The sequence below is a fragment of the Aotus nancymaae genome, unplaced genomic scaffold (genome assembly GCF_030222135.1).
Source record: "Aotus nancymaae isolate 86718 unplaced genomic scaffold, 86718_ANA_hifiasm-v0.15.2.pri h1tg000058l, whole genome shotgun sequence".
Lineage (NCBI taxonomy): Eukaryota > Metazoa > Chordata > Mammalia > Primates > Aotidae > Aotus > Aotus nancymaae.
The window spans coordinates 40,726,749-40,740,223 of record NW_026988472.1 but is presented as its reverse complement, the minus strand read 5'-3'; the positions used below and the strand labels follow the sequence as shown (position 1 = coordinate 40,740,223).

The window sequence follows — 13,475 nt, the reverse complement described above, 5'->3', positions numbered from 1 at the left end:
TCTTGCTCCTTTGGAGTCCTCAGAATTGGTTGTTGGTGGACCGAGAGACTTGTGATAACTTTGAAAATGTGGTGTGGACATGCCTTTGTTACAGTAGAGGAGTGGCAAGGTGGGAGGGGGACAATATGGACGGGGACAGTATGGAGGCTAGTTTTCTTCTCAAACGGGAACATGAGAAGCCAGGGGTGGGCTAGAAGGCAGAGAATCATAAGCTTGGTGGCATCCCAGTTTCCCTGCCCCTCACAAGCCCAGAGAAGCCACCTCCCCCCACAGCCCCACATACACACAGTCTCCTTCGAATGGGCACTCGCTTCTCGTCCTGACAGATGCCCACTAGAGGCATCCCCAGGGCAGCCCAGACACTGTGAACCAAGTCAGACTGGAACTTAGGGGTAGTGGCTACTTTGGCACCAGCCCAGGGGACCATTCAGCCACCCGAGGGGGTTCCTTTATGATGAAAAAAAGCCAAGACCTCCAGCGGTGACGTTCTGCCCAGGAAAACCAGTTCATCTGAGGAACATCTGAGCAAATGAAAAGACAGTTTTCCACGTGATGCTGCTTGCTGGGGTGAAAACTCGCTTTGATAGGCAGTTAGGCAAGACCTGTAAGATACGTTTCAAAACCTTGTATCCAGAATAGAGTCCCTGAGACAGGACCATCTGAACTGCAAGAAAGAAAAATCAAAGACTGAAAGGTGTATGAGGAGCTGTTGCTGGGAGTGCTCTAGCTGTAATGACCCAGAAGCTGAGGGTAGGACTGGCCTCCCAAATCCATTGACCCAGAATGGAGATAGTCTGGATGTGCAGAGAGCCCTGTAGAATGTGCTCCAAATCTATGATAAGAAAATAGAAAACGTCTGTTCTCTGCTTTTTCCCTAACCTTAGAATTTTGGAGAGGATGGTAGTGGAAGGAAATAAATTGGGAAGGGAACTAACATTTATTGTTGGCCTCTGTCTGCCAGGCACTTCACATGTGGTAAACCTTCTCAGCCACCGTATGATGGAAGAATTATTTTACAGATAAGGAATCTGAGGCTCAGATAAATTTCCAATCGTGTGTCAGATTTCAGACTTTGGCGGTTATGATTTAAAGGGGCAACATGTCCCTCTTCTGCTCCAGGTCTCTTATTTATTCCTCTTAACCTGTCTGAGCCTCAGTTTCCTTACCTACAAGATGAGAATAATTTTTCCCATCTCACATGGACATTTGTCAGCATGAAACCACGGGGCTAAAACTAGAGTATGACACCAGGTACTTCAGGCCCCCAACCAAACATACAAATCCTGCTGGATCTTTCAGCCCCTCCACCTTGACAAAATCTGGTACCCAATTGGTGGGGGTTGAGGGGGAAGGTGGAAGCCCACCAGTGGGCAGCCCAGTTGCTCACAGTGCATACTTATGTGCCAAGTAGATAGATCCGATAATAGCTATGTCAGATGGACAGAGTGTGCCTTTACATCTTGGAGTCCCCACCACCCAAATGTTGCTTAATAAATGAGAGTTGAGTGACTAAATGATGGCACTGATGAAGTGAACAGCGATGGGGAGGGGACTGTAAATCATTGTTAAGGGAGACCCAGCAGGGAGAGATCCAAGATTTGTATGTTTGGTTGGGGGCCTGAAATTCCTGGTGTCATACTCCAGTTTTAGCCTTTGGCAGCTCCATGCCAACAAGCCCCAATTTAATCTTTACAAAATCCACGTGAGATGGGCAAGATTATTCCCATCTTTTAGATGACAAAAGTGAGGCTCAGAAAGGTTAAGCAGCTAACTCAAAGTCCATGATGGGACCAAAGGGTGGGTGAGGTATTTTTACTAGTAATGTCTCAAATAAACAAACATTCTATAGGAAAATGAGGAGGGGACTTGCTATGCAAATGTATCATTAAAGCAAGCCCCTTAGCCCCCTTCAAACCAGGTGGTAGCCTTTAACCTCCTAAAAATTCTGGAGCGACTGAGAGAGCTGGGCTTCGAATCTATGTATGAGGTGCTTCCGAATGTTGCCTCCCTGATCAGAATATGAGGGAGACCTCAGAGAATGAGGGGGAAAGATGGCTAATTGCACTCTTCCCGCACACAAAAGCCTGCGTGGGCTTCTGAATTAAGCTTGATTTGGGGATCAGGGTGACATCCTTGCTATAGAGTTGGCAGCTCTTGTCTTGAGAGAATGCCTCTGATTACCACTTCTCCCTCCAACCTGATTGTCTGCCTGGGTGCCCATCATCTCATTCTTTCCAGACTCAAGGCCTTTTCTCCGTGGCTCACAGTGTTTGATGAGCCTCTTGAGTCTGCCACTTCCCTGTCCTCTGATGGCAGCTGGTGAGACGCTGATTTTGGCAGCCAGGTTAGTACTTGTGGACTTCACACATGACCCTCCTCTCTCCTGCCAAGAACACACACACGAGCACACATGCACACACAGACACAGGAGCACATAATTTGATCACATTTCTGTATCTGCTTCACCAAATTAGATTCGAACCCAGAATTGTTATTGAAAGAAGTACGCGACTTTGGTGTTCTTCTCTCCCAGCCCCTGGCCTGAACAGACCAGAACAGCTAAGATGGAGGCGGCTCAGCCAGCAGATGTCTTGAGACATTGATCATACTTGCTGGACTTCCCACTACTGTGGGGGCAGCACCCCAAAACATGGGCATGGTCTGCCTTCATCCATCTGGGCTGCTCTAACAAAATCCCATAGGCTGGGTGACTTATAAATGATAGAAATGCATTTCTCATAATTCTAGAAAATGGAAAGTCAAAGATCAAGGTGCCAGCAGATTCAGTGTGTGGGGAGCGCTTTTTTACTGATTCAGAGAGGGCATCTTTTTGCTGTGCCCTCACATAGTGGAAGGGGCAAGTGAGCTCTCTGGGGCTTCTTTTACAAGGGCACTCATCCCATTCATGAGGGCTCCACTCTCATGATCTAATCACCAAGCAAAGGCCCTACCTCTTAATACCATCACGTTGGGGATTAGGATTTCAACATAGGGCTTTGGAGGGGACATACACATTCAGACTATGCATGGTCCCAGGGCCTTTCATAAAAGCCAATTTTAATCTCTACTTAGACATAGGGCTGGGCTCCTCGAACATCCCAATCCTTGCAATTCAATTTCTGCTGTAATTAGCTCCAACAACTCAGTAATTCTAGAGAACTTTGGAGCGGATACTGCTCACACCTATCACTCCTCTTCCCATAACTTTTTGGTCTTTCAGCACAGCATTGTCTAATAGAACTTTCTATGATGAGGGAAATGTCCCATGTCTGCACTGTCCCACACAGTAGCCACTAACCACATATAGCCGTGGAGTGCTTGAAAAGTGGTTGGTCCAAATTAGGATGTGCACTAAATATAACACATGCATGGGATTTCTATGACTTAATACAAAAAAAGAATCCAAAATAGCTCGTTAATCTTACATTGATTACATGGTGAAATGATAATATTTTCAATATATTAGTTAAATACGATAGAGTATTTAAATTACTGTCACTGGTTTCTTTTCTTTTTTTTAATGTGCCTACTAAAACATTTAAAATTACATAAACATTTCTATTAACCAGAGCTGCTCTGGAGCAAACTAACTAAACTTGTGACTTCAGCCTCCAGATGTTTTGGGGACATAAATGCTCTCCATCTTGATGGCAGATGGGAGGCAGGGGGCTGACTCAGTAGCCACAGCAGCCTGGCATCAAGCGATTTTGATTTTCAGTAGCTCAGGTGCCACCATGGGGGTTCCCTACCCCTGAGCATGTTGGCTCAGTCTCATGTTCTGTGAGTAATGTGGGACCCAGAAACCCAATAGAATGAGCAAGGCAGAAGGAGCACAGGCAGGATTGGCTGAAATGAAATGGCTTCTTTCCTTTCCTCGACCCTGTCCACCCCAGGCCGGTGTCCTCGTCCATCAGAGAATTCTTTGACACCTGTTCTAGTAGCAGCTTAAAGTAATATCCATCCCGGGGATTTGTGCTTGGAGAGTAATGTTGCCAGTAGACACCCTCATGCTGAGAGTGGGTTATTTGGGGCCAGGGCCAGCCTTAAAGAAAATAAAAAAGAGGATGCACAGTGTCATTTCCTGACAGCTTGATGAGAACAAGAGCAAAGACATAAATAAAATTTCTGCGAGGGAGACAGAATAAGGAAGGTCAATTTCACACAACCATAGCACCACAGATGAAGAAACCTGGCCAAAAGAGAGTTCAGGGAGGTGGAAGAAGGATTTTGGCTGGTACCGTGGTATCATCATATCACATCATTCCTGGGTCCTTCCCTAGGCAGTGGGCATGGCACGAATAGGCAGAAAAGGATGGGATAATGAACTTGGGACTGCAGTGATTTACAGGTCAGGCGTCTGTGGCTCTGGCTCCTGAGGGGGCTGCCCTCACAGGGAACCCTTGGCTGACCTCCTTCGGCTCCTCAGAAGGAGTTGGTTTTGTTTCACATGGCAGAAGCAGACTGTTTACTGGAGCACAGGAAGAATCCGACATTCTGGCGAAAAATAATTCATTAACAGCCAGGGTATTACCAGTTCCCTGGAAAAGCTCCTCCAGCTGCACTGTAGCAACTGTTCTTTTTCAGCAGCAGAATTGGGCCTTGCTGGCAGCCAAGACTGGGTGTGTTTGGGCGTTTTTGTTGCTGTTATTTTTGCCTTTGTGTGTATGGCCACTTTTTCCTTATAATTCAGAGAAAGAAATGGAGGCCTGGAAGGATTGAAATGGTGTAGCTGTCAGCCATTCTTTCCTTCGTGGCTTTAAGCCTGGAAGCTTCAGGCTGACTGTAGGAACATAGGTTTTTCCTGATCAAAGCCCATCCCCAATGTGGGGGCACCGCAGAACCACATAGAATGTTCTAGGATGAAAGGAATTTTAGGGAACTGAAACACCTGTTCTTAAGATTCTCTGAAAGCAATTGGCTGAAGAATCCCTCTCCACCCCCATACATACAACCAGGCAGAAAGTCCGATCTTGGCCGTGTGGAATTCTTTTGCTTACTATTAATTGGCACAGTGGGGCCAAAGTATGTGATTCATCATCCCAGTTTTGAGGGCATTTGGAAAGCCAGGCAAGCATAACCAAGAGAATGAGCTGCATGTTTTGCTCACTAAAGAATGATTGAATCTACAGTAAATACAAGGAAAGATTCAGGAAGCTTTTTGTGCTCTGGAAAAATGTGTCTTAAGAAAAGGTTTTTGTCTGCCTGTTTTTTAATGCTTCATGCTCAGAAGTGTGTGCCCAGCTAGCAAAAAATGGGAAAGAATAGCATTTCCTTGTTTTAGTTTTTTTTTTAAACTCTAATTGCAGGTTAAGTAAGATACAGTGTATTGATTTTGGTTTTGTATGGAACATAACTAGATAATCATTTTGTTTTATGAGATATTAATTTCCACCCATTTAGAGTGATGAAATATGCATTTAAAATATGCCACACCTACCCCACCATCATCACAGTATTTCTTTAATGTCCCTAGATTCAGAAGGAGAAAGTATTTCATTTATATGGAAAACAAGTAAATATGTTAGTCAACATATATGTAAACCTTCCTTAGATTTTGAAAAAAATCGATCTTTTCCCTTTGATGACTGCCAAAATTATGAATGTTAAAGGCCAAGCATATTTGGCTTTATCTGGAGCATGGTTTCTTCACCTTGGTCCTGTTGACATTTCAGACCAGAGAATTGTTTGTTGCAGGGGACTGTCCCATGCACCTTAAGATGTTCAGCTGCATCCCTGGCCTCCACCCACTAGACACCGTTAGCACCACATCCCTCTACTCCAAACCCTGCCAAATGTCCCCTCTGGGACAAAATTAACCCTATTAAGGACCACTCGTCTAGACCAAAATTTAATAAGTACTTTGTGTTTTTGTGAAAATTCCATTTGAAATAATAAAAGACACAATTTTCCTCCTCTGACTTTTAGATATACAATTCATGGGCATGATTAATTAACAGTTGTAAGTGGGTCATGTGCCTGACTTAATTCTAAGGTTGGCAGAAGGGTCTATAAGATTGTATAAGCATGGAGGCTTTTTTAAGGCAGGCAATTTTATAAGTCATAGGTAATTGGGGGGTGCATTGTAAGAACTAGTGGCTTCTCTGGTTTTTCATAAAGAGAACAGGTTTATTCCTCCATAATTTCTATTTCATATGCACCTGATTCCAGGCGTGACTTCAAAGCAACCAGGCATCTTCCCCTACCCCTGGCTCCTCCCACTGTCATTTCTCCAGTAGCATCTTAAGCCTGAGCCAATTAATTTAGCCTTTTAGTGTACTTGTGAGAGCTCTGCTTGTAATATTGTAATGGACTCATTTCAGATTGTGGCAGCCCTTTACTCACCACTGAATTCTGTGTTTTCCAGTACTATCGAGAAAGAAAGTCAACAGTACTTTCTTGGTAGATGGATCATTTTTCATAATGATTGGAAGTTGAAATTCAGGTGACCCGCATCACCCCTGGCAATTTTGTTTCCTTTTACACACATTTGTTTTCTTGAAGCAATTCTCCTTCAGGCAGCTAGCACCTGGTAATGCCTACAGGCAGCAACAGCAGATGAAATGTTGCCACCAGGACAAGCCCTCAGCCATATACTTTCTGGTAGTCCCTTGAAAGGCTAGAAAAGAGGGTCATGTCTTACACAGGAAAGGTGTCATGGGGCAAACTGTGCCCTGCCCATATATGGAAATGGAATGGGTGTTTAGGGGACAGGGAGAGGGCAGAGAGTGTCCCCCAGATCAGCCCTCCCCTGCCAGTCTCTGGGAGTGATGTGGGAATGGGGGATGCTGGTGGAGGATACGGGCAGTTGCTCAGTGCAGAAGTCAACATAGGCCACTTCATTTTGCAGCCATCCAAGGTAGGCTGACCTTTTCCAAAGAGTGTCATGCGTAGGATTCCCTTGCATGCTAGCCAGTGAGGAAAGATGGAAAGGTGAGCATCGAGGGATTTGGCAAGCCGGCACCATTTCTTCATTGGTGAGTTCCAGCATCTCTTAAAGTATAGTTGAAGTCTTCCTTGTCGCCATGAAGAGAGAGAGAGGCTGGCAGGGATCCACAGTGTGCTGGGCTCAGTCGGATAAATAATTGATTTGCAGCACGTGACACTTGGTCATTCTAAGTTGCCAGTCCCTTGCAGGCCAGGATTCGGGTGATGGTCGAAACACTGGGAGAGGAAACAGGATCATAAATCTGGGCGTTGGAGGCCAGTTTCGTGGTGCAGAGGCCACTGGGGCCACCGCTGTGTGCTGCAGAAGCAAACAGACAGGTCCGAGTGGTATGTTGTTCCTCAAAATAATGGCAATGGAAATGGCTGTGAAAAACATTTAGGACCTTGTCATAAAAATGCAAACAGTCTTCCTTCTATAGAGAAAAGCTAAATAAACCCTATTGCAGCTGTATTAAGTAGAAACAGATTTGGAAATCGGGTGTTTTTTTTTTTTTTTTTCCTGAGACATTTATTTATAGCAGGTTGGGCAGAGGCTGCCACTATCTTTCGAGACTCCGGAAGAGTGTTTTCCAGATGGTCCTCGCTGTTTTTCTCTTTATTAAGCTTAGCTGAACACTGCTGTGCTTGGAAAGGGTCATAGAAACCAGTGTTATTTTTTTTCAGATTACAATGGCCATTGATTGGTTAGCAATCAATGGATGGGAATGGATTGAGCCTGTGCCGATGAATTTCCTATTGCATTTTATAAACAAGGAAAATGTCAGGAAAGCACAAAATAGAGGTGCTCTCTCGACTATATATATCAAAGCTTTGAAAACCATACGGAGTTACAGTTCTTATTAATTTCCATTTAAATTTTGTTTTAAAACAATGCTCCCCTCTTTACTAAAGCTCTACAATGTTACCATTTCCTTTCCAATATCTAAACAATGTCCAGATCCATTTTAGATTGAGCAATTAGCTCTGGCTGCAGTTTCCTTTTATGAAAAAAGAATAACTAACCCTGTAAACTAAATATGAAATTATTGAATGTGAAAATATCAATATGGGGCCATTTGTTCTAAGATCCTTTTTGGCCGATCACTTGCATTTTAAGGTTAGAAAAGGCCAATTCTGACCTGCGTTTCCATGTTGGACACAGCCACACCAGAAACCCCAAGCTTTGTTTGTGCTCATAGGAGCTGGGAAGTTGGATTTGAAGTCATCAGGGCTGAAGCTTACAGCCCAAACTGCAAGGGGAAACATCTTAGAATGCCACATATGCCAGTGGTCCCCACAGACCAGGTTTGCAGACCACTGCCTGTATGGGACAGGATTTCTGCCCCTTCACAGTGAAATGGAAGAAAAGTGAAAATGCATGAATTTATCGTGTTTAAAGCTAAACCTTTTTCACGTTACAAAACTGCCCTATATTCCAAAATGATCATTCCCACTGTCCTTCGTGTGAAACTTTCTTTTATGACTGATCAAGAGATAGTGGATGACATTTGTATTCTGACATCTTTATTTGACAAAGTGAGAAGTTGTCCAACTCGTATTGGATCCTTCATTTTAAAGATGTTACTCATCCATAACATTCAAAAGTTTGAGATTCACCCAGGAGACCCAAGTAAACCTGGAAGGGGAGCCTTTGTTATGATTCCTAAGCCAGAAACAGCAACCTGAGAAAGGATCCCGGGGCTGCTTCCCTGAATCCCCTCTTTACTCAGCTCTTCTGACCCCTCATAGAGAGCTGGCTTTTCCCAAAGCCCATGTGAAGAATGGAATTGCTTCTTGGGAGGAGTCCGAGGGGGTAAAACTGGCCTCTTGAACATGAAAGTGCAAGCGTGCAGCCTCAATGCTGAGAGCCTGGGCCCTTTTTCCCTGACTCCCAATGTCAGCACCATTGCTGGTTCTCATGGGCTTGACCTCCTTCACCCTCTCCTCAGCCATGCCCACTGCTGTAATGAGCACAGGCCTCCAAAGGCTCCCGGTGTGGCCCTGTTCTCCTCACTGCTCTGCATGATTTGTTGTCTTGCTCTCCCCAGCTGCTGTTCTACAGGCCTGCATCAATTTCCTCCTGCTAAAGCACCTCTCTAGTCTTGTCACTCTAGCTCAAGAACATTCAGTGACTCCCTATTTCCTAATAAGGTTGAATAAAATGCCACATATGAAGCCCTCTCTACTTTCCCAGCCCATTCCTCCCATCCTGGAGCTTAGACTGGCATTCAGTAAGGCATCATGGGAGGGCGTCTCCAGGTTGTACAACTTCTCTGTGCTGGGTTTTGTTCATTTATATGGGGGAGACTTCCAAAAAGGTTATGGGATGTCTAGAGCATCTTTCTAGATGAAGAAAATGGAAGGCTTGAGTTTAATGTGCGTGTGTGTGTGAGAGAGAGAGAGAGAGAGAAGAGAAGGAAAGAAAGAAAAAAGAAAAGAAAAGAAAAGAAAAGAAAAGAAAAAGCCATTAATAAAATGAGGCTTTCTGGTTTCAAGAATTGCAGCCTTACTACAAGTCTCTTACCACTCTGTGTTAGGATGCCACCTTTCTGACCTGCCAGCAAATGGGTATTGCTTCAGAATTACTCTACAAGCTTATCCTGTTGAGAACTGAGCCACTTACACAAGCTCTGAAATTTACAACTCAAACATAGTGGAAGGGGTCCATCGTAGTCAATGCAGACTGTCCATTCTGTAAGGAAACATCCTCCAGTGACTGCTCATGAAGTCATAAAAGCAAGGATGTTATCTATCATTTATGAAGCTCCTGCTATAGGCTGGACAGTGGTACCAGGTGATTTACATGTATCATTTTATTTCCAGCTTCATCACCATATGAGGTAGGTATAGGTATTATGAACTCTATCTCACAGAGAAGGAATCAGAGGCTTCGAGAAGTTTAGTAACTTACACAAGGTCACGCCACTTATAGGAGGTGGAACTGAGATTCTATACAGCCTGGTTCAGTAAAACTTTATGCAATGATGGAAATGTGCACCGTCTGATATGGTAGCCACTAGCTACGAGTAATGGTAGGAGCACTAGAAATGTGGCTGGTGTGGCCGAGGAAGTGGATTTTACTGAATGTACACTTTGGTAGCAGCTCTAGAATATGCTTGTTTCACCGCATAGTTCCGTCTCTCTGCTCTCTGCAGACTTTACATCTCTCTTCCTCCCTCCAGACACAATACAGTCCTGCCTTTTCCCAGAGGCCTGTAGCCAGCAATTCTCAAGGGTGAGTGTGCATTACAATTGCCTCTGTACTTCAGGGAGTAGTGGTCGCTGGTTCAAGTCAGCAGGGAGAAGCTTCCTTCCCACTGCTGTCCTGAAGAGCTTACCCTCTCCTCATCATCCAAGCTGTATTTGGGCAACAGATTTGGTCAGTTTCTTGGCAGTTGTTCTTGAAAGCATTCATTTTAATTTGGGACTCTTTCGGGAGGAAGAAGGTGGAGAGCCAGTTGCGGGTGAAGGAAGAAGCATGGGCTCTAGGAACTCCCTGACCACCCTAGCAATCTAGGGCAAGCCTAGGCAGAGAGGCCCATTCGCTGTCCTATCTGCTAGTCTCTGTAATTAAACAGGGCAGAAAAGTTGACTAGGAAAGAGTGAGACAGACAGATAATGAAGCCCGGTTTCCCCACCTCCTCCGTGCCCCTACACTTATTTCTTCATCCTAATTAAAGTCTTTGTCCATTTTGGAGGGCAAAAGCCAGCCTCCCTGGGGCAGGGATGGAGGCAAGGGGGTGTGAGTGGCTAGGTGGCCAGGGAAGGTCTGGAAAGGTCTGTGGAAGGAGACTGTGATGTCAGCCACCTTAACACTTGATCTCGATTTCAGCAGTGCTGAGAATGTTCTTGTTTAAAAAAAAAAATAGGTGGAAAGAAGTATTTGAGGTTACTCACCAAAGCAGCTGTTGAGCTGTTTTTCTTATGAATATTTGTAAAATAAAACAGTGATATGGAATCATTTTTTTCTGGGTGTGCACAAATATTGTTTTCCCCCCCACAGAGACTAAGCTTTTTTTTCTCTCTGTCTCTCCCTCTTTTTTTTTTTTGTTTTGTTTTTTGTTTTATTTGAGAGCAGAAATCATGTGTCTTTTTTTGTGGCTTGGTCTCAAACCAACATTCATTCTCTTGAGCCAGGCAGCACTTTCTAAAGCTCATTTTAATCATAGTCTATGACAGTCCAGCCCTCCTTGGCTCCTGGCAGCACTTAGATGCTGATAATAGATTGAACAAAAAAGTGCTAACACACAAGTTTTCCTCAGTTTGTCTGTTTCCAAAAGTAAGTCTCCAAAAGGAATGAAGTCAAGGACTTCTTTTGCATTATTATAGAGGCTCTGTCCCCATTGATTGATGGTGAAATGTAAATTTCTTGGGCTTTTAATACTTCTATTTTCCTACCACTTAGCTCTGTGTCATCTACCCATGAGAGGGCTCAGTAAATACCAGCACATGGTAGGTCCCAGATTTCTGGCCCTCTCTGGTCCTTTGTCACGATCATCACCAGGGGCCGAGGCCTGCCTTCCTCTAGTCGGCCAAACGCACTGTTAACTCCATTGTGGATATTTGGACAGGAAGTTCTTCATCCCCCATCCATATGGATACTTCTTTGCTGCCTTCAAATCCGTTGCTTTCTGCAGAGGGCTAGGCCAAGTGCTCCACCCTTCCCCTTCATTCCTTTTGACCACGTCTGTGGCTGGGGGCGAAGGACCCCGTGGTCTCCAAACCTAAGATGGACTTGAAGCACTGGGTGGCTTTAACATATGTGCTTTCACTTCGACCACACAGTCACTTTTGGAAATAGCTAGTTTCATTTGCAGGATGAGGAAACTGAGGCAGCAAAAGGGCACCTTCTGAGTGATGAGCAGAAAAGGCGGGCAGGGCTCATATCATAATGGATCTTGTGTGCCTTGATAAAGACCTTGGACTTTATCCTGAGCAGTTTTCAGGAGGCCTGTGACATGATCTAATTTATGTGTTTGGTCTTTTTCCCAGTGGAGATGAACTGGAGGGTGGGGGATGGGGAAGGCCCTGTTGCGGTAACCCAGAAAGAGAGGTGAGGAAGAACCCAAGTAGAGGAGTGCAGCGGATAGGGAGGTCAGTGGCTGGATTCAGAAAGGATCTAGAAGGCTGCCTCTCTGAGGCTTGGTGATGGCTTTATATTAGTCTGTTCTCATGCTGCTAATAAAGACATACTCAAGACTGGGTATTTATAAAGGAAAGGTATTTAGTGGGCTCACAGTTCCACATGGCTGGGGAGGCCTCACAAACATGGTGGAAGATGAAGGAAGCACAAAGGGATGTCTTACATAGTGGCAGGCAAGAGAGGGTTTGTGCAGGGGACCTCCCCTTTATAAAACCATCCAATCTCTTGAGACTCATTCACTATCACGAGAACAGTATTGGGGAAACCACCCCCATGATTCAATGATCTCCACCTGGCCCTACCCTTGACACATGGGGATTATTACAATTCAAGTGAGATTTGGATGGGCACACAGCCAAACCATATTAGGCTGATAGACTAAATGATGACAGCACCTGGTTTCTGGCTTTTGGGTCCCTTAGTGGGTCAAGAAACTCAGACGAAGGGAGAGAGTGGGTACCTGGGCCTCCCCTCCCTCTGCAGCCAGGCCTAGGTGAGTAGCCAGAAAATCTTGGTGTGGCCCAGGCAATCCTATTCTGAGTCCTCAATTCTGAAGGAAATGCAATGAAAACAAATGAATGGGTCACAAGAGCCCTTTGAAGCCATTCTGGGGACAAAAACAAAATCTGACAGACATAGTCGACAGCCCAGGAGCACCTTCAGTCCACAGCTTTAAATGAACTTCACAAATACATATGCTTTAAATAGGTTAGACTCTGTAAGTAGGAGGGGACTTTGAGTGAGCCTGCTGGTTCAGGCTTTGACTGGGCCCAGCTAGGGCAGGGGGGTTTGGCTGGTGGCCTGCTGCTAGCATGACCAATCATCCTGTCCTCATTTGCCCAGGATTGAGAGGGTGCTTAAGACATGCGACTTTCAGTTTTAAAACTCGACAGTCCTGAGCAAACTAGGGTGAGTGGGTCACCCCACCTGCCAGGGGAGGCGTTGCGACATGGGTGGCTGAGCTGATTGGAACCAAATTGGAGATTCAGTTCCACCTGAACTGTCATCAGTATGGGGATGCCACCACAGAGAAGAGAATGAGCTTGGGAATAGAAAAGGCAAGAACATACCCCAAGCCCTTTCCAATAGCTTCTCTGGTACCAACTGAAGCACTTCTCTGAAAATAGGAGCCTGAGATTTTTACCCTGCCTTCCTGGAAACTAGACCATGGTATCTATGCCCTTCTTGTTATCCTACCCATCTGAGATCTTGTCCAGATATTTCAGGTGAATTTCAGATAAGTGAACAAATCCTTCAGTCCTGCTGGAATCTGAGACTAGTAACTTCTTAACTGGACATGGGAATATGTTAAACTGCGTCCTGGATGAGAAAAACAATTTCTTTATATAATACATTCCTACATCCTTAAAATCTTGAATAGAAAAGTCTTTTTATTTTTCTAGGAGAA

At 44.8% G+C, this 13,475-nt stretch overlaps 1 protein-coding gene across 2 annotated transcripts in view; it reads left to right on the top strand.

The window, feature by feature from the left end:
• The window catches only part of RAI2 (retinoic acid induced 2), a 65,448-nt gene that overhangs the window by 1,598 nt on the left and 50,375 nt on the right, over positions 1-13,475 (top strand). The gene's annotated exons all lie outside the window — the stretch shown is intronic.